Raw genomic sequence first — 18,856 nt, forward strand, 5'->3', positions numbered from 1 at the left:
AGCCTGGAACCCATCACAGCCGAGGGCTCAAGAAGTCTTCGGGGTGCTCGAGAGGGTGTCTGCCGTAGCACCCCTAACGAGATAGCGGCGTTTCGCGCAGTCGTTATTGCAAGCCATATCAGCAAAAGCAATCACTTTCTCAGCAGCAGGCAGTGCGAGCCCAGCGGCAGCTCTACATGAAGGTACCAATAGCCCAGGAAGGCCGCCGACCGCAGGAATTCGCGCCGCCCCCATCCCGCCAGCGTACACGAGACTTCCAGGGCACCCTGGACGACATCGAGGGACTGGAATAATTGGCATTCGCCGTGTCACAGGGCTCGTTGGTCTAGGGGTATGATTCCTGCTTAGGGTGCAGGAGGTCCCGGGTTCAAATCCCGGACGAGCCCTAGCGTTTTGTGCAAAGTGATCGCACGTCAGTGGCTGAGTCAGCGCAAAAAGCTCGCCGTCAATATCAAATGAATTTCTTATTCGATGTGAGCAATTGACACTCGGGTCCGACGCGTGAAGGCGATTACGAAGGTTTCGGGTACAGATGGTAGCAGATGCATGTTAGTACGTCTTGCTTAAAGTGATGAAAAAGTGTTTCCGCCCGGGATCGAACCGGGGACCTTCTGCGTGTTAGGCAGACGTGATAACCGCTACACCACGGAAACTGCTTGTGTGCACCTTACTTCACAGACGACTTATAGTGATGTTGCCATCGTAACTAAAAAATTCAATAAATGTGGTACTTGCAAACGAAGGGACATGCAGCAGATCCACACACGACGTGGCTCATTGGAGGACAATACGACATAGGCAGGAAAATACTGTTCCCGCCCGGGATCGAACCGGGGACCTTCTGCGTGTGAAGCAGACGTGATAACCGCTACACTACGGAAACGACGGACCTGAGGAGTCCATCCTTGTTCACTCGAACTTGCCTCAGACTTTCTCTCGTCCGCGAATGCACACACGACAGTTCCTTTGTCAGCCTGGAACCCATCACAGCCGAGGGCTCAAGAAGTCTTCGGGGTGCTCGAGAGGGTGTCTGCCGTAGCACCCCTAACGAGATAGCGGCGTTTCGCGCAGTCGTTATTGCAAGCCATATCAGCAAAAGCAATCACTTTCTCAGCAGCAGGCAGTGCGAGCCCAGCGGCAGCTCTACATGAAGGTACCAATAGCACAGGAAGGCCGCCGACCGCAGGAATTCGCGCCGCCCCCATCCCGCCAGCGTACACGAGACCTCCAGGGCACCCTGGACGACATCGAGGAACTGGAATAATTGGCATTCGCCGTGTCACAGGGCTCGTTGGTCTAGGGGTATGATTCCTGCTTAGGGTGCAGGAGGTCCCGGGTTCAAATCCCGGACGAGCCCTAGCGTTTTGTGCAAAGTGATCGCACGTCAGTGGCTGAGTCAGCGCAAAAAGCTCGCCGTCAATATCAAATGAATTTCTTATTCGATGTGAGCAATTGACACTCGGGTCCGACGCGTGAAGGCGATTACGAAGGTTTCGGGTATAGATGGTAGCAGATGCATGTTAGTACGTCTTGCTTAAAGTGATGAAAAAGTGTTTCCGCCCGGGATCGAACCGGGGACCTTCTGGGTGTTAGGCAGACGTGATAACCGCTACACCACGGAAACTGCTTGTGTGCACCTTACTTCACAGACGACTTATAATGATGTTGCCATCGTAACTGAAAAATTCAATAAATGTGGTACTTGCAAACGAAGGTACATGCAGCAGATCCACACACGACGTGGCTCATTGGAGGACAATACGACATAGGCAGGAAAGTACTGTTCCCGCCCGGGATCGAACCGGGGACCTTCTGCGTGTGAAGCAGACGTGATAACCGTTACACTACGGAAACGACGGACCTGAGGAGTCCATCCTTGTTCACTCGAACTTGCCTCAGACTTTCTCTCGTCCGCGAATGCACACACGACAGTTCCTTTGTCAGCCTGGAACCCATCACAGCCGAGGGCTCAAGAAGTCTTCGGGGTGCTCGAGAGGGTGTCTGCCGTAGCACCCCTAACGAGATAGCGGCGTTTCGCGCAGTCGTTATTGCAAGCCATATCAGCAAAAGCAATCACTTTCTCAGCAGCAGGCAGTGCGAGCCCAGCGGCAGCTCTACATGAAGGTACCAATAGCCCAGGAAGGCCGCCGACCGCAGGAATTCGCGCCGCCCCCATCCCGCCAGCGTACACGAGACTTCCAGGGCACCCTGGACGACATCGAGGGACTGGAATAATTGGCATTCGCCGTGTCACAGGGCTCGTTGGTCTAGGGGTATGATTCCTGCTTAGGGTGCAGGAGGTCCCGGGTTCAAATCCCGGACGAGCCCTAGCGTTTTGTGCAAAGTGATCGCACGTCAGTGGCTGAGTCAGCGCAAAAAGCTCGCCGTCAATATCAAATGAATTTCTTATTCGATGTGAGCAATTGACACTCGGGTCCGACGCGTGAAGGCGATTACGAAGGTTTCGGGTACAGATGGTAGCAGATGCATGTTAGTACGTCTTGCTTAAAGTGATGAAAAACTGTTTCCGCCCGGGATCGAACCGGGGACCTTCTGCGTGTTAGGCAGACGTGATAACCGCTACACCACGGAAACTGCTTGTGTGCACCTTACTTCACAGACGACTTATAGTGATGTTGCCATCGTAACTGAAAAATTCAATAAATGTGGTACTTGCAAACGAAGGGACATGCAGCAGATCCACACACGACGTGGCTCATTGGAGGACAAAACGACATAGGCAGGAAAATACTGTTCGTGCCCGGGATCGAACCGGGGACCTTCTGCGTGTGAAGCAGACGTGATAACCGCTACACTACGGAAACGACGGACCTGAGGAGTCCATCCTTGTTCACTCGAACTTGCCTCAGACTTTCTCTCGTCCGCGAATGCACACACGACAGTTCCTTTGTCAGCCTGGAACCCATCACAGCCGAGGGCTCAAGAAGTCTTCGGGGTGCTCGAGAGGGTGTCTGCCGTAGCACCCCTAACGAGATAGCGGCGTTTCGCGCAGTCGTTATTGCAAGCCATATCAGCAAAAGCAATCACTTTCTCAGCAGCAGGCAGTGCGAGCCCAGCGGCAGCTCTACATGAAGGTACCAATAGCCCAGGAAGGCCGCCGACCGCAGGAATTCGCGCCGCCCCCATCCCGCCAGCGTACACGAGACTTCCAGGGCACCCTGGACGACATCGAGGGACTGGAATAATTGGCATTCGCCGTGTCACAGGGCTCGTTGGTCTAGGGGTATGATTCCTGCTTAGGGTGCAGGAGGTCCCGGGTTCAAATCCCGGACGAGCCCTAGCGTTTTGTGCAAAGTGATCGCACGTCAGTGGCTGAGTCAGCGCAAAAAGCTCGCCGTCAATATCAAATGAATTTCTTATTCGATGTGAGCAATTGACACTCGGGTCCGACGCGTGAAGGCGATTACGAAGGTTTCGGGTATAGATGGTAGCAGATGCATGTTAGTACGTCTTGCTTAAAGTGATGAAAAAGTGTTTCCGCCCGGGATCGAACCGGGGACCTTCTGCGTGTTAGGCAGACGTGATAACCGCTACACCACGGAAACTGCTTGTGTGCACCTTACTTCACAGACGACTTATAGTGATGTTGCCATCGTAACTGAAAAATTCAATAAATGTGGTACTTGCAAACGAAGGGACATGCAGCAGATCCACACACGACGTGGCTCATTGGAGGACAATACGACATAGGCAGGAAAATACTGTTCCCGCCCGGGATCGAACCGGGGACCTTCTGCGTGTGAAGCAGACGTGATAACCGCTACACTACGGAAACGACGGACGTGAGGAGTCCATCCTTGTTCACTCGAACTTGCCTCAGACTTTCTCTCGTCCGCGAATGCACACACGACAGTTCCTTTGTCAGCCTGGAACCCATCACAGCCGAGGGCTCAAGAAGTCTTCGGGGTGCTCGAGAGGGTGTCTGCCGTAGCACCCCTAACGAGATAGCGGCGTTTCGCGCAGTCGTTATTGCAAGCCATATCAGCAAAAGCAATCACTTTCTCAGCAGCAGGCAGTGCGAGCCCAGCGGCAGCTCTACATGAAGGTACCAATAGCCCAGGAAGGCCGCCGACCGCAGGAATTCGCGCCGCCCCCATCCCGCCAGCGTACACAAGACTTCCAGGGCACCCTGGACGACATCGAGGGACTGGAATAATTGGCATTCGCCGTGTCACAGGGCTCGTTGGTCTAGGGGTATGATTCCTGCTTAGGGTGCAGGAGGTCCCGGGTTCAAATCCCGGACGAGCCCTAGCGTTTTGTGCAAAGTGATCGCACGTCAGTGGCTGAGTCAGCGCAAAAAGCTCGCCGTCAATATCAAATGAATTTCTTATTCGATGTGAGCAATTGACACTCGGGTCCGACGCGTAAAGGCGATTACGAAGGTTTCGGGTATAGATGGTAGCAGATGCATGTTAGTACGTCTTGCTTAAAGTGATGAAAAAGTGTTTCCGCCCGGGATCGAACCGGGGACCTTCTGCGTGTTAGGCAGACGTGATAACCGCTACACCACGGAAACTGCTTGTGTGCACCTTACTTCACAGACGACTTATAGTGATGTTGCCATCGTAACTGAAAAATTCAATAAATGTGGTACTTGCAAACGAAGGGACATGCAGCAGATCCACACACGACGTGGCTCATTGGAGGACAAAACGACATAGGCAGGAAAATACTGTTCCCGCCCGGGATCGAACCGGGGACCTTCTGCGTGTGAAGCAGACGTGATAACCGCTACACTACGGAAACGACGGACCTGAGGAGTCCATCCTTGTTCACTCGAACTTGCCTCAGACTTTCTCTCGTCCGCGAATGCACACACGACAGTTCCTTTGTCAGCCTGGAACCCATCACAGCCGAGGGCTCAAGAAGTCTTCGGGGTGCTCGAGAGGGTGTCTGCCGTAGCACCCCTAACGAGATAGCGGCGTTTCGCGCAGTCGTTATTGCAAGCCATATCAGCAAAAGCAATCACTTTCTCAGCAGCAGGCAGTGCGAGCCCAGCGGCAGCTCTACATGAAGGTACCAATAGCCCAGGAAGGCCGCCGACCGCAGGAATTCGCGCCGCCCCCATCCCGCCAGCGTACACGAGACTTCCAGGGCACCCTGGACGACATCGAGGGACTGGAATAATTGGCATTCGCCGTGTCACAGGGCTCGTTGGTCTAGGGGTATGATTCCTGCTAAGGGTGCAGGAGGTCCCGGGTTCAAATCCCGGACGAGCCCTAGCGTTTTGTGCAAAGTGATCGCACGTCAGTGGCTGAGTCAGCGCAAAAAGCTCGCCGTCAATATCAAATGAATTTCTTATTCGATGTGAGCAATTGACACTCGGGTCCGACGCGTGAAGGCGATTACGAAGGTTTCGGGTACAGATGGTAGCAGATGCATGTTAGTACGTCTTACTTAAAGTGATGAAAAAGTGTTTCCGCCCGGGATCGAACCGGGGACCTTCTGCGTGTTAGGCAGACGTGATAACCGCTACACCACGGAAACTGCTTGTGTGCACCTTACTTCACAGACGACTTATAGTGATGTTGCCATCGTAACTGAAAAATTCAATAAATGTGGAACTTGCAAACGAAGGGACATGCAGCAGATCCACACACGACGTGGCTCATTGGAGGACAATACGACATAGGCAGGAAAATACTGTTCCCGCCCGGGATCGAACCGGGGACCTTCTGCGTGTGAAGCAGACGTGATAACCGCTACACTACGGAAACGACGGACCTGAGGAGTCCATCCTTGTTCACTCGAACTTGCCTCAGACTTTCTCTCGTCCGCGAATGCACACACGACAGTTCCTTTGTCAGCCTGGAACCCATCACAGCCGAGGGCTCAAGAAGTCTTCGGGGTGCTCGAGAGGGTGTCTGCCGTAGCACCCCTAACGAGATAGCGGCGTTTCGCGCAGTCGTTATTGCAAGCCATATCAGCAAAAGCAATCACTTTCTCAGCAGCAGGCAGTGCGAGCCCAGCGGCAGCTCTACATGAAGGTACCAATAGCCCAGGAAGGCCGCCGACCGCAGGAATTCGCGCCGCCCCCATCCCGCCAGCGTACACAAGACTTCCAGGGCACCCTGGACGACATCGAGGGACTGGAATAATTGGCATTCGCCGTGTCACAGGGCTCGTTGGTCTAGGGGTATGATTCCTGCTTAGGGTGCAGGAGGTCCCGGGTTCAAATCCCGGACGAGCCCTAGCGTTTTGTGCAAAGTGATCGCACGTCAGTGGCTGAGTCAGCGCAAAAAGCTCGCCGTCAATATCAAATGAATTTCTTATTCGATGTGAGCAATTGACACTCGGGTCCGACGCGTAAATACGATTACGAAGGTTTCGGGTATAGATGGTAGCAGATGCATGTTAGTACGTCTTGCTTAAAGTGATGAAAAAGTGTTTCCGCCCGGGATCGAACCGGGGACCTTCTGCGTGTTAGGCAGACGTGATAACCGCTACACCACGGAAACTGCTTGTGTGCACCTTACTTCACAGACGACTTATAGTGATGTTGCCATCGTAACTGAAAAATTCAATAAATGTGGTACTTGCAAACGAAGGGACATGCAGCAGATCCACACACGACGTGGCTCATTGGAGGACAAAACGACATAGGCAGGAAAATACTGTTCCCGCCCGGGATCGAACCGGGGACCTTCTGCGTGTGAAGCAGACGTGATAACCGCTACACTACGGAAACGACGGACCTGAGGAGTCCATCCTTGTTCACTCGAACTTGCCTCAGACTTTCTCTCGTCCGCGAATGCACACACGACAGTTCCTTTGTCAGCCTGGAACCCATCACAGCCGAGGGCTCAAGAAGTCTTCGGGGTGCTCGAGAGGGTGTCTGCCGTAGCACCCCTAACGAGATAGCGGCGTTTCGCGCAGTCGTTATTGCAAGCCATATCAGCAAAAGCAATCACTTTCTCAGCAGCAGGCAGTGCGAGCCCAGCGGCAGCTCTACATGAAGGTACCAATAGCCCAGGAAGGCCGCCGACCGCAGGAATTCGCGCCGCCCCCATCCCGCCAGCGTACACGAGACTTCCAGGGCACCCTGGACGACATCGAGGGACTGGAATAATTGGCATTCGCCGTGTCACAGGGCTCGTTGGTCTAGGGGTATGATTCCTGCTAAGGGTGCAGGAGGTCCCGGGTTCAAATCCCGGACGAGCCCTAGCGTTTTGTGCAAAGTGATCGCACGTCAGTGGCTGAGTCAGCGCAAAAAGCTCGCCGTCAATATCAAATGAATTTCTTATTCGATGTGAGCAATTGACACTCGGGTCCGACGCGTGAAGGCGATTACGAAGGTTTCGGGTACAGATGGTAGCAGATGCATGTTAGTACGTCTTGCTTAAAGTGATGAAAAAGTGTTTCCGCCCGGGATCGAACCGGGGACCTTCTGCGTGTTAGGCAGACGTGATAACCGCTACACCACGGAAACTGCTTGTGTGCACCATACTTCACAGACGACTTATAGTGATGTTGCCATCGTAACTGAAAAATTCAATAAATGTGGTACTTGCAAACGAAGGGACATGCAGCAGATCCACACACGACGTGGCTCATTGGAGGACAATACGACATAGGCAGGAAAATACTGTTCCCGCCCGGGATCGAACCGGGGACCTTCTGCGTGTGAAGCAGACGTGATAACCGCTACACTACAGAAACAACGGACCTGAGGAGTCCATCCTTGTTCACTCGAACTTGCCTCAGACTTTCTCTCGTCCGCGAATGCACACACGACAGTTCCTTTGTCAGCCTGGAACCCATCACAGCCGAGGGCTCAAGAAGTCTTCGGGGTGCTCGAGAGGGTGTCTGCCGTAGCACCCCTAACGAGATAGCGGCGTTTCGCGCAGTCGTTATTGCAAGCCATATCAGCAAAAGCAATCACTTTCTCAGCAGCAGGCAGTGCGAGCCCAGCGGCAGCTCTACATGAAGGTACCAATAGCCCAGGAAGGCCGCCGACCGCAGGAATTCGCGCCGCCCCCATCCCGCCAGCGTACACGAGACTTCCAGGGCACCCTGGACGACATCGAGGGACTGGAATAATTGGCATTCGCCGTGTCACAGGGCTCGTTGGTCTAGGGGTATGATTCCTGCTTAGGGTGCAGGAGGTCCCGGGTTCAAATCCCGGACGAGCCCTAGCGTTTTGTGCAAAGTGATCGCACGTCAGTGGCTGAGTCAGCGCAAAAAGCTCGCCGTCAATATCAAATGAATTTCTTATTCGATGTGAGCAATTGACACTCGGGTCCGACGCGTGAAGGCGATTACGAAGGTTTCGGGTACAGATGGTAGCAGATGCATGTCAGTACGTCTTGCTTAAAGTGATGAAAAAGTGTTTCCGCCCGGGATCGAACCGGGGACCTTCTGCGTGTTAGGCAGACGTGATAACCGCTACACCACGGAAACTGCTTGTGTGCACCTTACTTCACAGACGACTTATAGTGATGTTGCCATCGTAACTGAAAAATTCAATAAATGTGGTACTTGCAAACGAAGGGACATGCAGCAGATCCACACACGACGTGGCTCATTGGAGGACAATACGACATAGGCAGGAAAATACTGTTCCCGCCCGGGATCGAACCGGGGACCTTCTGCGTGTGAAGCAGACGTGATAACCGCTACACTACGGAAACGACGGACCTGAGGAGTCCATCCTTGTTCACTCGAACTTGCCTCAGACTTTCTCTCGTCCGCGAATGCACACACGACAGTTCCTTTGTCAGCCTGGAACCCATCACAGCCGAGGGCTCAAGAAGTCTTCGGGGTGCTCGAGAGGGTGTCTGCCGTAGCACCCCTAACGAGATAGCGGCGTTTCGCGCAGTCGTTATTGCAAGCCATATCAGCAAAAGCAATCACTTTCTCAGCAGCAGGCAGTGCGAGCCCAGCGGCAGCTCTACATGAAGGTACCAATAGCCCAGGAAGGCCGCCGACCGCAGGAATTCGCGCCGCCCCCATCCCGCCAGCGTACACGAGACTTCCAGGGCACCCTGGACGACATCGAGGGACTGGAATAATTGGCATTCGCCGTGTCACAGGGCTCGTTGGTCTAGGGGTATGATTCCTGCTTAGGGTGCAGGAGGTCCCGGGTTCAAATCCCGGACGAGCCCTAGCGTTTTGTGCAAAGTGATCGCACGTCAGTGGCTGAGTCAGCGCAAAAAGCTCGCCGTCAATATCAAATGAATTTCTTATTCGATGTGAGCAATTGACACTCGGGTCCGACGCGTGAAGGCGATTACGAAGGTTTCGGGTACAGATGGTAGCAGATGCATGTTAGTACGTCTTGCTTAAAGTGATGAAAAAGTGTTTCCGCCCGGGATCGAACCGGGGACCTTCTGCGTGTTAGGCAGACGTGATAACCGCTACACCACGGAAACTGCTTGTGTGCACCTTACTTCACAGACGACTTATAGTGATGTTGCCATCGTAACTGAAAAATTCAATAAATGTGGTACTTGCAAACGAAGGGACATGCAGCAGATCCACACACGACGTGGCTCATTGGAGGACAATACGACATAGGCAGGAAAATACTGTTCGTGCCCGGGATCGAACCGGGGACCTTCTGCGTGTGAAGCAGACGTGATAACCGCTACACTACGGAAACGACGGACCTGAGGAGTCCATCCTTGTTCACTCGAACTTGCCTCAGACTTTCTCTCGTCCGCGAATGCACACACGACAGTTCCTTTGTCAGCCTGGAACCCATCACAGCCGAGGGCTCAAGAAGTCTTCGGGGTGCTCGAGAGGGTGTCTGCCGTAGCACCCCTAACGAGATAGCGGCGTTTCGCGCAGTCGTTATTGCAAGCCATATCAGCAAAAGCAATCACTTTCTCAGCAGCAGGCAGTGCGAGCCCAGCGGCAGCTCTACATGAAGGTACCAATAGCCCAGGAAGGCCGCCGACCGCAGGAATTCGCGCCGCCCCCATCCCGCCAGCGTACACAAGACTTCCAGGGCACCCTGGACGACATCGAGGGACTGGAATAATTGGCATTCGCCGTGTCACAGGGCTCGTTGGTCTAGGGGTATGATTCCTGCTTAGGGTGCAGGAGGTCCCGGGTTCAAATCCCGGACGAGCCCTAGCGTTTTGTGCAAAGTGATCGCACGTCAGTGGCTGAGTCAGCGCAAAAAGCTCGCCGTCAATATCAAATGAATTTCTTATTCGATGTGAGCAATTGACACTCGGGTCCGACGCGTAAAGGCGATTACGAAGGTTTCGGGTATAGATGGTAGCAGATGCATGTTAGTACGTCTTGCTTAAAGTGATGAAAAAGTGTTTCCGCCCGGGATCGAACCGGGGACCTTCTGCGTGTTAGGCAGACGTGATAACCGCTACACCACGGAAACTGCTTGTGTGCACCTTACTTCACAGACGACTTATAGTGATGTTGCCATCGTAACTGAAAAATTCAATAAATGTGGTACTTGCAAACGAAGGGACATGCAGCAGATCCACACACGACGTGGCTCATTGGAGGACAATACGACATAGGCAGGAAAATACTGTTCCCGCCCGGGATCGAACCGGGGACCTTCTGCGTGTGAAGCAGACGTGATAACCGCTACACTACGGAAACGACGGACCTGAGGAGTCCATCCTTGTTCACTCGAACTTGCCTCAGACTTTCTCTCGTCCGCGAATGCACACACGACAGTTCCTTTGTCAGCCTGGAACCCATCACAGCCGAGGGCTCAAGAAGTCTTCGGGGTGCTCGAGAGGGTGTCTGCCGTAGCACCCCTAACGAGATAGCGGCGTTTCGCGCAGTCGTTATTGCAAGCCATATCAGCAAAAGCAATCACTTTCTCAGCAGCAGGCAGTGCGAGCCCAGCGGCAGCTCTACATGAAGGTACCAATAGCCCAGGAAGGCCGCCGACCGCAGGAATTCGCGCCGCCCCCATCCCGCCAGCGTACACGAGACTTCCAGGGCACCCTGGACGACATCGAGGGACTGGAATAATTGGCATTCGCCGTGTCACAGGGCTCGTTGGTCTAGGGGTATGATTCCTGCTAAGGGTGCAGGAGGTCCCGGGTTCAAATCCAGGACGAGCCCTAGCGTTTTGTGCAAAGTGATCGCACGTCAGTGGCTGAGTCAGCGCAAAAAGCTCGCCGTCAATATCAAATGAATTTCTTATTCGATGTGAGCAATTGACACTCGGGTCCGACGCGTGAAGGCGATTACGAAGGTTTCGGGTACAGATGGTAGCAGATGCATGTTAGTACGTCTTGCTTAAAGTGATGAAAAAGTGTTTCCGCCCGGGATCGAACCGGGGACCTTCTGCGTGTTAGGCAGACGTGATAACCGCTACACCACGGAAACTGCTTGTGTGCACCTTACTTCACAGACGACTTATAGTGATGTTGCCATCGTAACTGAAAAATTCAATAAATGTGGTACTTGCAAACGAAGGGACATGCAGCAGATCCACACACGACGTGGCTCATTGGAGGACAATACGACATAGGCAGGAAAATACTGTTCCCGCCCGGGATCGAACCGGGGACCTTCTGCGTGTGAAGCAGACGTGATAACCGCTACACTACAGAAACAACGGACCTGAGGAGTCCATCCTTGTTCACTCGAACTTGCCTCAGACTTTCTCTCGTCCGCGAATGCACACACGACAGTTCCTTTGTCAGCCTGGAACCCATCACAGCCGAGGGCTCAAGAAGTCTTCGGGGTGCTCGAGAGGGTGTCTGCCGTAGCACCCCTAACGAGATAGCGGCGTTTCGCGCAGTCGTTATTGCAAGCCATATCAGCAAAAGCAATCACTTTCTCAGCAGCAGGCAGTGCGAGCCCAGCGGCAGCTCTACATGAAGGTACCAATAGCCCAGGAAGGCCGCCGACCGCAGGAATTCGCGCCGCCCCCATCCCGCCAGCGTACACGAGACTTCCAGGGCACCCTGGACGACATCGAGGGACTGGAATAATTGGCATTCGCCGTGTCACAGGGCTCGTTGGTCTAGGGGTATGATTCCTGCTTAGGGTGCAGGAGGTCCCGGGTTCAAATCCCGGACGAGCCCTAGCGTTTTGTGCAAAGTGATCGCACGTCAGTGGCTGAGTCAGCGCAAAAAGCTCGCCGTCAATATCAAATGAATTTCTTATTCGATGTGAGCAATTGACACTCGGGTCCGACGCGTAAAGGCGATTACGAAGGTTTCGGGTATAGATGGTAGCAGATGCATGTTAGTACGTCTTGCTTAAAGTGATGAAAAAGTGTTTCCGCCCGGGATCGAACCGGGGACCTTCTGCGTGTTAGGCAGACGTGATAACCGCTACACCACGGAAACTGCTTGTGTGCACCTTACTTCACAGACGACTTATAGTGATGTTGCCATCGTAACTGAAAAATTCAATAAATGTGGTACTTGCAAACGAAGGGACATGCAGCAGATCCACACACGACGTGGCTCATTGGAGGACAAAACGACATAGGCAGGAAAATACTGTTCCCGCCCGGGATCGAACCGGGGACCTTCTGCGTGTGAAGCAGACGTGATAACCGCTACACTACGGAAACGACGGACCTGAGGAGTCCATCCTTGTTCACTCGAACTTGCCTCAGACTTTCTCTCGTCCGCGAATGCACACACGACAGTTCCTTTGTCAGCCTGGAACCCATCACAGCCGAGGGCTCAAGAAGTCTTCGGGGTGCTCGAGAGGGTGTCTGCCGTAGCACCCCTAACGAGATAGCGGCGTTTCGCGCAGTCGTTATTGCAAGCCATATCAGCAAAAGCAATCACTTTCTCAGCAGCAGGCAGTGCGAGCCCAGCGGCAGCTCTACATGAAGGTACCAATAGCCCAGGAAGGCCGCCGACCGCAGGAATTCGCGCCGCCCCCATCCCGCCAGCGTACACGAGACTTCCAGGGCACCCTGGACGACATCGAGGGACTGGAATAATTGGCATTCGCCGTGTCACAGGGCTCGTTGGTCTAGGGCTATGATTCCTGCTAAGGGTGCAGGAGGTCCCGGGTTCAAATCCCGGACGAGCCCTAGCGTTTTGTGCAAAGTGATCGCACGTCAGTGGCTGAGTCAGCGCAAAAAGCTCGCCGTCAATATCAAATGAATTTCTTATTCGATGTGAGCAATTGACACTCGGGTCCGACGCGTGAAGGCGATTACGAAGGTTTCGGGTACAGATGGTAGCAGATGCATGTTAGTACGTCTTGCTTAAAGTGATGAAAAAGTGTTTCCGCCCGGGATCGAACCGGGGACCTTCTGCGTGTTAGGCAGACGTGATAACCGCTACACCACGGAAACTGCTTGTGTGCACCTTACTTCACAGACGACTTATAGTGATGTTGCCATCGTAACTGAAAAATTCAATAAATGTGGTACTTGCAAACGAAGGGACATGCAGCAGATCCACACACGACGTGGCTCATTGGAGGACAATACGACATAGGCAGGAAAATACTGTTCCCGCCCGGGATCGAACCGGGGACCTTCTGCGTGTGAAGCAGACGTGATAACCGCTACACTACAGAAACAACGGACCTGAGGAGTCCATCCTTGTTCACTCGAACTTGCCTCAGACTTTCTCTCGTCCGCGAATGCACACACGACAGTTCCTTTGTCAGCCTGGAACCCATCACAGCCGAGGGCTCAAGAAGTCTTCGGGGTGCTCGAGAGGGTGTCTGCCGTAGCACCCCTAACGAGATAGCGGCGTTTCGCGCAGTCGTTATTGCAAGCCATATCAGCAAAAGCAATCACTTTCTCAGCAGCAGGCAGTGCGAGCCCAGCGGCAGCTCTACATGAAGGTACCAATAGCCCAGGAAGGCCGCCGACCGCAGGAATTCGCGCCGCCCCCATCCCGCCAGCGTACACGAGACTTCCAGGGCACCCTGGACGACATCGAGGGACTGGAATAATTGGCATTCGCCGTGTCACAGGGCTCGTTGGTCTAGGGGTATGATTCCTGCTTAGGGTGCAGGAGGTCCCGGGTTCAAATCCCGGACGAGCCCTAGCGTTTTGTGCAAAGTGATCGCACGTCAGTGGCTGAGTCAGCGCAAAAAGCTCGCCGTCAATATCAAATGAATTTCTTATTCGATGTGAGCAATTGACACTCGGGTCCGACGCGTGAAGGCGATTACGAAGGTTTCGGGTATAGATGGTAGCAGATGCATGTTAGTACGTCTTGCTTAAAGTGATGAAAAAGTGTTTCCGCCCGGGATCGAACCGGGGACCTTCTGCGTGTTAGGCAGACGTGATAACCGCTACACCACGGAAACTGCTTGTGTGCACCTTACTTCACAGACGACTTATAGTGATGTTGCCATCGTAACTGAAAAATTCAATAAATGTGGTACTTGCAAACGAAGGGACATGCAGCAGATCCACACACGACGTGGCTCATTGGAGGACAATACGACATAGGCAGGAAAATACTGTTCCCGCCCGGGATCGAACCGGGGACCTTCTGCGTGTGAAGCAGACGTGATAACCGCTACACTACGGAAACGACGGACCTGAGGAGTCCATCCTTGTTCACTCGAACTTGCCTCAGACTTTCTCTCGTCCGCGAATGCACACACGACAGTTCCTTTGTCAGCCTGGAACCCATCACAGCCGAGGGCTCAAGAAGTCTTCGGGGTGCTCGAGAGGGTGTCTGCCGTAGCACCCCTAACGAGATAGCGGCGTTTCGCGCAGTCGTTATTGCAAGCCATATCAGCAAAAGCAATCACTTTCTCAGCAGCAGGCAGTGCGAGCCCAGCGGCAGCTCTACATGAAGGTACCAATAGCCCAGGAAGGCCGCCGACCGCAGGAATTCGCGCCGCCCCCATCCCGCCAGCGTACACAAGACTTCCAGGGCACCCTGGACGACATCGAGGGACTGGAATAATTGGCATTCGCCGTGTCACAGGGCTCGTTGGTCTAGGGGTCAGTCTGCCTGCAGCGGCCGTGGCGTGCGGTTGTCTGTGCTTCGCGCTGCGGCTGGCTTGTTTACTTCTGCGGGGTAAGTCGCTCGCTAGCAGCGGTTATTCTTGCGTTTGTGGAATGACGTTGATAATTCAGTGATGGCACATACTATGAGGAAAGACACCTTGAAGTTAACGTTCGATAACACGTTTGCCCGACCAACATCCTTCGAAATCGAGGATTTCCTCGAAGAAGTGATGAAAATTGGCCTCGATGAGATTATCGGTATACATTTGTCGATTCTGTCTAGCATCGTTTATATCAAGATGAGAGATGCCGAGTTTTGTGACAAACTAGTTGCCTCCTTTAGTTCTGGTTTGAAGTTTAAGCATAGTGATGGCAATGTGGGTGTGGTTACTGTTTCCCACGCCGGGCTTGGACTTCGAACAATTCGCATTTTTGAACTACCGTTTGAGGTCCCAGCAGAACAGATAAACGTTGCGATATCGCCGTATGGCAAAGTTTTGAGCAACTTTGCAGAACGTTGGTCTCCGGCGCATAAGTATCCGGTACTGAATGGCGTCAGGCAGCTTAAAGTTGACTTGCAACGACATATTCCGTCGTACGTCACGGTTTGTGGGTACCGTGCCGTCGTAATGTATGATGGCCAACCTAGAACATGTGCCAGATGTAACTCGACGGGACATGTTCGTGCGGAATGTTTACAGCGTCGTGTAGTTCAACTGCCAACCGGAGAGAGTGTTAGCCCTCCCGCGATGTCAACATTACAGCCATCGTACGTGTCGGTTGCCCGCGGTGAGCCGTCAATACAACCGATTCGCGATAAACCTGCCGGACCCAGTTCCGTCGTTAATGTGACGTCTCCGGACACGCCAGTCGCGTCCGAGATGGCTGCTTCTGAAACACATGAAACTAACAGGACCAGTGAGATGGCGGTGGACCAGCCCTCACGGGGTGCCGAGTTGGTGGAGGTGTCCATGGCTCCTGCTCCCGTGTCTGAACGAGTCGCTGAAACGATGCCCAACTCCGACACAGTAATACGTGGTAATCGATCTCCGAAGAAAAATAAAAAGCGGAGGATGGCTCACCAAGGTGCGGAAGATACAGCACCGAGCTTACGGGGAAAGGCCAAATTAATCGGTCAGAACTTAAAAGAAGGGCCCGCAGACGCTGCCGCCTCGCCTTCGCGCTCGCGGGACACAACACGATCAGACGACACCATGTCGGAGACTCCCACGATGTACGACAGCGGACCAGATGAGACGCCCACTCAGCAAACTGAGCCACAGAATACGAATCCACCAGTTTCTGAGCCAGTAGGCACCCTTTGCTCTCCCAATTGGGCGGACGAGTTTGAAACGAACGAAGCTGATGTAGAGATGCAGGAGGATTCCACACCCTCGACCGGCTCCTTGCCCCCCGTATCAGCGGTTGATGGACACGACGTCCACGTGGCCATGGCTACTCAAACGACCGACACGGTCAGCGCCTCCCATTGAAGGCTGTATGACGCACCCTATCGTTTGCTCCTTTCGTACGAAACATCTATGACCACCTTGCAGGCCTACAAGATCCTGACTCTCAATATCAATAAGATACGCAGTGATTTGAATCTGAAGAACTTACAAGACTTGTTATACGCAGCCGACATCGATATAGCCATGCTTCAGGAAGTGAGTGAGATCAGGTTAGACCACATAGCAGGGTATAACGCTTTCGTGAACCCTGGCAACGGTTTCGAACTTGGAACAGCGTTACTGTTAAAAGAAGGGATCATTGCAAATTGTGAGGCCAAACTGGTGACCGGCAGAGGGATAGCAGTCACTGTCAATAACATCAGACTGATTAATATTTACGCACCTTCTGGGTCCAGTAATAGGCAACACCGTGCAGAATTTTTTCGCCACGAGATCCTTCCGCTCTTCGGGACCAACTACAGTGATGTCATTTTTGGCGGCGATTTCAATTGTGTGCTTCGTCAAATCGATCAAACTCCTCACTTTAATCGGTGTGTCGAATTAGAACAGATCATTCAAGAACTCCGCTTCACTGACACTTGGACGCACATGCACGGAGTGGAAGTGGGTTTTACGCATGTTACCAATCATTCGGCAAGTAGGTTAGATAGAATTTACATATCGCGTAATTTAACGCAACACCTGCTACATACCGAAATATGGCCAACTGTATTTTCCGACCATGCTGGCTATATCTGCACCGTCAACATGCAAAAACAGGAAACATACCGGGGTCGAGGGTTATGGAAGTTCAACATCGCACACTTGCGTGATCCTGCATGTCGAGAAGCCTTCCTGTCCACCTGGACGGCATGTGAACGCAAATTCAGATCCTACAACTCCGCGATCGAGTGGTGGCTCAAATGCGCCAAACCACAAATTAGGAAAACTTTAATGTTTTACTCCCGTCAGAAAAGTCTGTGGCACAAACGGACCATGGAATTTTACTTTCAGTGTCTTCGGGAGTTGTATAAATTTGACGCGACCGTTATTGGCAATTTTGCAAAGATCAAAAGAATTCAGGCGAAACTTTTAACGCTGCAACGGAAACAGTTGGAAGGTTTTCAAATTCGGGCGCGAGTTCCTAAGACGGTGCAAGAAGAAGAGGCTGCCATGTATCACATGTTACGTGAAAGTCGACGAGGCAGTCGGAAAATCATTACACACATCCGAACCAGCACCGGGGCAATAGTTACTAACCAACGTGACATTATGCGGGCGATTGAAGAGTACTATCGAGACCTGATGTCCAATAAAATGACAGATGATACCGTGTTTGCGGAGTTTGCGACAAATTTATCACGGAAACTCAGCCCCACAGAGGCGACTCAGCTGATGACAGAGGTGACAGAAGACGAATTAACAGACGTTATCCTAAGGAGTCCGAAGAATAAATCTCCTGGTTGCGATGGAATACCTGCAGAAGTATATCAAACCTTCTGGCCGCAGATGAAATCGAAACTCCTTGCAATATGTAAAGAACTAATGAACCCACAAAACGTTATTCCGAAGGAATTTCGACAAGGAATTGTTGTCTTACTGCCCAAGACCCCGTGCAGTAACGACCTCACTAACCTGCGACCTCTCACGTTATTAAATAGTGATTATAAACTATTCGCCCGTGTTCTGAGCCAACGGCTCAAAACTGTCATGACCACAATCACAGGACAGTATCAAACGAGTGTCGGTAGAGATAGATCTATTTACCACACGCTCACGGATTACAGAGATGTCATTGCCGTAGCGGAGGCTTGCAAGTTAAAATGCGCCCTCGTCATGATAGACTTTGCAAAAGCGTTCGACAGGGTGAGCCATCGTTTCCTTTTCCGCGTCATGCAGGAATTGGGGTTTCCGCACCAGTTCACCCAAGTACTCGACAATCTGATCCGTAATAGTACGTCGCGAATTCAAATTAATGGTCGCCTCAGTGGCGCTATTGATATCGAGTGTTCGGTGAGGCAAGGCTGTCCGATGTCGATGGCTCTCTTTGCCATCGCCATAGAACCTCTGCTCGCTACGCTAACTGCACATTTGCAGGGATTGGAAATCAATAGCCAGAAGATTGTGTGCCGTGCGTACGCAGATGATGTCGGCTTTCTTGTCGTGAACGCGCAAGAAGTGCGGTCCTCACTTCAAATACTTCAACGATATGAGGCGGTATCTGGGGCGAAGGTGAATTGGCAAAAATCCGGACTCATGAATGTCGGACGGGGAATAAATCTACCCAATCATACCCGATTACGAGAATTTACCAGTATAAAGTGCTTAGGACTTGAGTTTCGGCGGAAGGTACAGAATACCATTGCTGTTAATTATAGAGCTTTACTTCATAAAGTTAGGGCATGTGTACAACTGCATAGCATGAGGAAACTGAATGCTCTCCAAAAAATTGAACTGGTCAACACTTATATCCTCTCGAAGATTAACTATGTAGCCAAAGTGT

The 18,856-nt window shown here is 52.5% G+C and overlaps 43 non-coding genes across 43 annotated transcripts; 13 read left to right on the top strand and 30 right to left on the bottom strand.

The window, feature by feature from the left end:
• The first annotated feature begins 314 nt into the window (after window positions 1-314).
• On the top strand, window positions 315-386 carry Trnap-agg. Its single transcript has one exon. It is a non-coding gene; the product is annotated as a tRNA-Pro (tRNA).
• A 194-nt stretch (window positions 387-580) lies between these two features.
• On the bottom strand, window positions 581-653 carry Trnav-aac. Its single transcript has one exon. It is a non-coding gene; the product is annotated as a tRNA-Val (tRNA).
• A 157-nt stretch (window positions 654-810) lies between these two features.
• On the bottom strand, window positions 811-883 carry Trnav-cac. The gene has a single exon. It is a non-coding gene; the product is annotated as a tRNA-Val (tRNA).
• Window positions 884-1,285: 402 nt separating this feature from the next.
• On the top strand, window positions 1,286-1,357 carry Trnap-agg. Its single transcript has one exon. It is a non-coding gene; the product is annotated as a tRNA-Pro (tRNA).
• A 194-nt stretch (window positions 1,358-1,551) lies between these two features.
• On the bottom strand, window positions 1,552-1,624 carry Trnav-aac. Its single transcript has one exon. It is a non-coding gene; the product is annotated as a tRNA-Val (tRNA).
• Window positions 1,625-1,781: 157 nt separating this feature from the next.
• Trnav-cac lies at window positions 1,782-1,854 on the bottom strand. The gene has a single exon. It is a non-coding gene; the product is annotated as a tRNA-Val (tRNA).
• Window positions 1,855-2,256: 402 nt separating this feature from the next.
• On the top strand, window positions 2,257-2,328 carry Trnap-agg. Its single transcript has one exon. It is a non-coding gene; the product is annotated as a tRNA-Pro (tRNA).
• Window positions 2,329-2,522: 194 nt separating this feature from the next.
• Trnav-aac lies at window positions 2,523-2,595 on the bottom strand. The gene has a single exon. It is a non-coding gene; the product is annotated as a tRNA-Val (tRNA).
• Window positions 2,596-2,752: 157 nt separating this feature from the next.
• On the bottom strand, window positions 2,753-2,825 carry Trnav-cac. The gene has a single exon. It is a non-coding gene; the product is annotated as a tRNA-Val (tRNA).
• Window positions 2,826-3,227: 402 nt separating this feature from the next.
• On the top strand, window positions 3,228-3,299 carry Trnap-agg. Its single transcript has one exon. It is a non-coding gene; the product is annotated as a tRNA-Pro (tRNA).
• Window positions 3,300-3,493: 194 nt separating this feature from the next.
• Trnav-aac lies at window positions 3,494-3,566 on the bottom strand. Its single transcript has one exon. It is a non-coding gene; the product is annotated as a tRNA-Val (tRNA).
• Window positions 3,567-3,723: 157 nt separating this feature from the next.
• Window positions 3,724-3,796, bottom strand: Trnav-cac. The gene has a single exon. It is a non-coding gene; the product is annotated as a tRNA-Val (tRNA).
• Window positions 3,797-4,198: 402 nt separating this feature from the next.
• Window positions 4,199-4,270, top strand: Trnap-agg. The gene has a single exon. It is a non-coding gene; the product is annotated as a tRNA-Pro (tRNA).
• A 194-nt stretch (window positions 4,271-4,464) lies between these two features.
• Trnav-aac lies at window positions 4,465-4,537 on the bottom strand. Its single transcript has one exon. It is a non-coding gene; the product is annotated as a tRNA-Val (tRNA).
• Window positions 4,538-4,694: 157 nt separating this feature from the next.
• Trnav-cac lies at window positions 4,695-4,767 on the bottom strand. Its single transcript has one exon. It is a non-coding gene; the product is annotated as a tRNA-Val (tRNA).
• Window positions 4,768-5,169: 402 nt separating this feature from the next.
• Trnap-agg lies at window positions 5,170-5,241 on the top strand. The gene has a single exon. It is a non-coding gene; the product is annotated as a tRNA-Pro (tRNA).
• A 194-nt stretch (window positions 5,242-5,435) lies between these two features.
• Window positions 5,436-5,508, bottom strand: Trnav-aac. The gene has a single exon. It is a non-coding gene; the product is annotated as a tRNA-Val (tRNA).
• Window positions 5,509-5,665: 157 nt separating this feature from the next.
• Window positions 5,666-5,738, bottom strand: Trnav-cac. Its single transcript has one exon. It is a non-coding gene; the product is annotated as a tRNA-Val (tRNA).
• A 402-nt stretch (window positions 5,739-6,140) lies between these two features.
• Window positions 6,141-6,212, top strand: Trnap-agg. Its single transcript has one exon. It is a non-coding gene; the product is annotated as a tRNA-Pro (tRNA).
• Window positions 6,213-6,406: 194 nt separating this feature from the next.
• Window positions 6,407-6,479, bottom strand: Trnav-aac. The gene has a single exon. It is a non-coding gene; the product is annotated as a tRNA-Val (tRNA).
• A 157-nt stretch (window positions 6,480-6,636) lies between these two features.
• Window positions 6,637-6,709, bottom strand: Trnav-cac. The gene has a single exon. It is a non-coding gene; the product is annotated as a tRNA-Val (tRNA).
• A 402-nt stretch (window positions 6,710-7,111) lies between these two features.
• Window positions 7,112-7,183, top strand: Trnap-agg. The gene has a single exon. It is a non-coding gene; the product is annotated as a tRNA-Pro (tRNA).
• Window positions 7,184-7,377: 194 nt separating this feature from the next.
• On the bottom strand, window positions 7,378-7,450 carry Trnav-aac. The gene has a single exon. It is a non-coding gene; the product is annotated as a tRNA-Val (tRNA).
• A 157-nt stretch (window positions 7,451-7,607) lies between these two features.
• On the bottom strand, window positions 7,608-7,680 carry Trnav-cac. The gene has a single exon. It is a non-coding gene; the product is annotated as a tRNA-Val (tRNA).
• Window positions 7,681-8,082: 402 nt separating this feature from the next.
• On the top strand, window positions 8,083-8,154 carry Trnap-agg. Its single transcript has one exon. It is a non-coding gene; the product is annotated as a tRNA-Pro (tRNA).
• A 194-nt stretch (window positions 8,155-8,348) lies between these two features.
• Trnav-aac lies at window positions 8,349-8,421 on the bottom strand. The gene has a single exon. It is a non-coding gene; the product is annotated as a tRNA-Val (tRNA).
• Window positions 8,422-8,578: 157 nt separating this feature from the next.
• On the bottom strand, window positions 8,579-8,651 carry Trnav-cac. Its single transcript has one exon. It is a non-coding gene; the product is annotated as a tRNA-Val (tRNA).
• A 402-nt stretch (window positions 8,652-9,053) lies between these two features.
• On the top strand, window positions 9,054-9,125 carry Trnap-agg. Its single transcript has one exon. It is a non-coding gene; the product is annotated as a tRNA-Pro (tRNA).
• Window positions 9,126-9,319: 194 nt separating this feature from the next.
• Trnav-aac lies at window positions 9,320-9,392 on the bottom strand. Its single transcript has one exon. It is a non-coding gene; the product is annotated as a tRNA-Val (tRNA).
• A 157-nt stretch (window positions 9,393-9,549) lies between these two features.
• On the bottom strand, window positions 9,550-9,622 carry Trnav-cac. Its single transcript has one exon. It is a non-coding gene; the product is annotated as a tRNA-Val (tRNA).
• A 402-nt stretch (window positions 9,623-10,024) lies between these two features.
• Trnap-agg lies at window positions 10,025-10,096 on the top strand. Its single transcript has one exon. It is a non-coding gene; the product is annotated as a tRNA-Pro (tRNA).
• Window positions 10,097-10,290: 194 nt separating this feature from the next.
• Window positions 10,291-10,363, bottom strand: Trnav-aac. The gene has a single exon. It is a non-coding gene; the product is annotated as a tRNA-Val (tRNA).
• A 157-nt stretch (window positions 10,364-10,520) lies between these two features.
• Trnav-cac lies at window positions 10,521-10,593 on the bottom strand. Its single transcript has one exon. It is a non-coding gene; the product is annotated as a tRNA-Val (tRNA).
• A 668-nt stretch (window positions 10,594-11,261) lies between these two features.
• Window positions 11,262-11,334, bottom strand: Trnav-aac. Its single transcript has one exon. It is a non-coding gene; the product is annotated as a tRNA-Val (tRNA).
• Window positions 11,335-11,491: 157 nt separating this feature from the next.
• Trnav-cac lies at window positions 11,492-11,564 on the bottom strand. The gene has a single exon. It is a non-coding gene; the product is annotated as a tRNA-Val (tRNA).
• Window positions 11,565-11,966: 402 nt separating this feature from the next.
• Trnap-agg lies at window positions 11,967-12,038 on the top strand. Its single transcript has one exon. It is a non-coding gene; the product is annotated as a tRNA-Pro (tRNA).
• A 194-nt stretch (window positions 12,039-12,232) lies between these two features.
• On the bottom strand, window positions 12,233-12,305 carry Trnav-aac. Its single transcript has one exon. It is a non-coding gene; the product is annotated as a tRNA-Val (tRNA).
• A 157-nt stretch (window positions 12,306-12,462) lies between these two features.
• Trnav-cac lies at window positions 12,463-12,535 on the bottom strand. The gene has a single exon. It is a non-coding gene; the product is annotated as a tRNA-Val (tRNA).
• A 668-nt stretch (window positions 12,536-13,203) lies between these two features.
• Window positions 13,204-13,276, bottom strand: Trnav-aac. The gene has a single exon. It is a non-coding gene; the product is annotated as a tRNA-Val (tRNA).
• A 157-nt stretch (window positions 13,277-13,433) lies between these two features.
• Trnav-cac lies at window positions 13,434-13,506 on the bottom strand. Its single transcript has one exon. It is a non-coding gene; the product is annotated as a tRNA-Val (tRNA).
• A 402-nt stretch (window positions 13,507-13,908) lies between these two features.
• Trnap-agg lies at window positions 13,909-13,980 on the top strand. Its single transcript has one exon. It is a non-coding gene; the product is annotated as a tRNA-Pro (tRNA).
• A 194-nt stretch (window positions 13,981-14,174) lies between these two features.
• Trnav-aac lies at window positions 14,175-14,247 on the bottom strand. Its single transcript has one exon. It is a non-coding gene; the product is annotated as a tRNA-Val (tRNA).
• Window positions 14,248-14,404: 157 nt separating this feature from the next.
• Trnav-cac lies at window positions 14,405-14,477 on the bottom strand. The gene has a single exon. It is a non-coding gene; the product is annotated as a tRNA-Val (tRNA).
• Between the last annotated feature and the right edge of the window lie 4,379 nt (window positions 14,478-18,856).

Source organism: Schistocerca americana, chromosome 2 (genome assembly GCF_021461395.2).
Source record: "Schistocerca americana isolate TAMUIC-IGC-003095 chromosome 2, iqSchAmer2.1, whole genome shotgun sequence".
Lineage (NCBI taxonomy): Eukaryota > Metazoa > Arthropoda > Insecta > Orthoptera > Acrididae > Schistocerca > Schistocerca americana.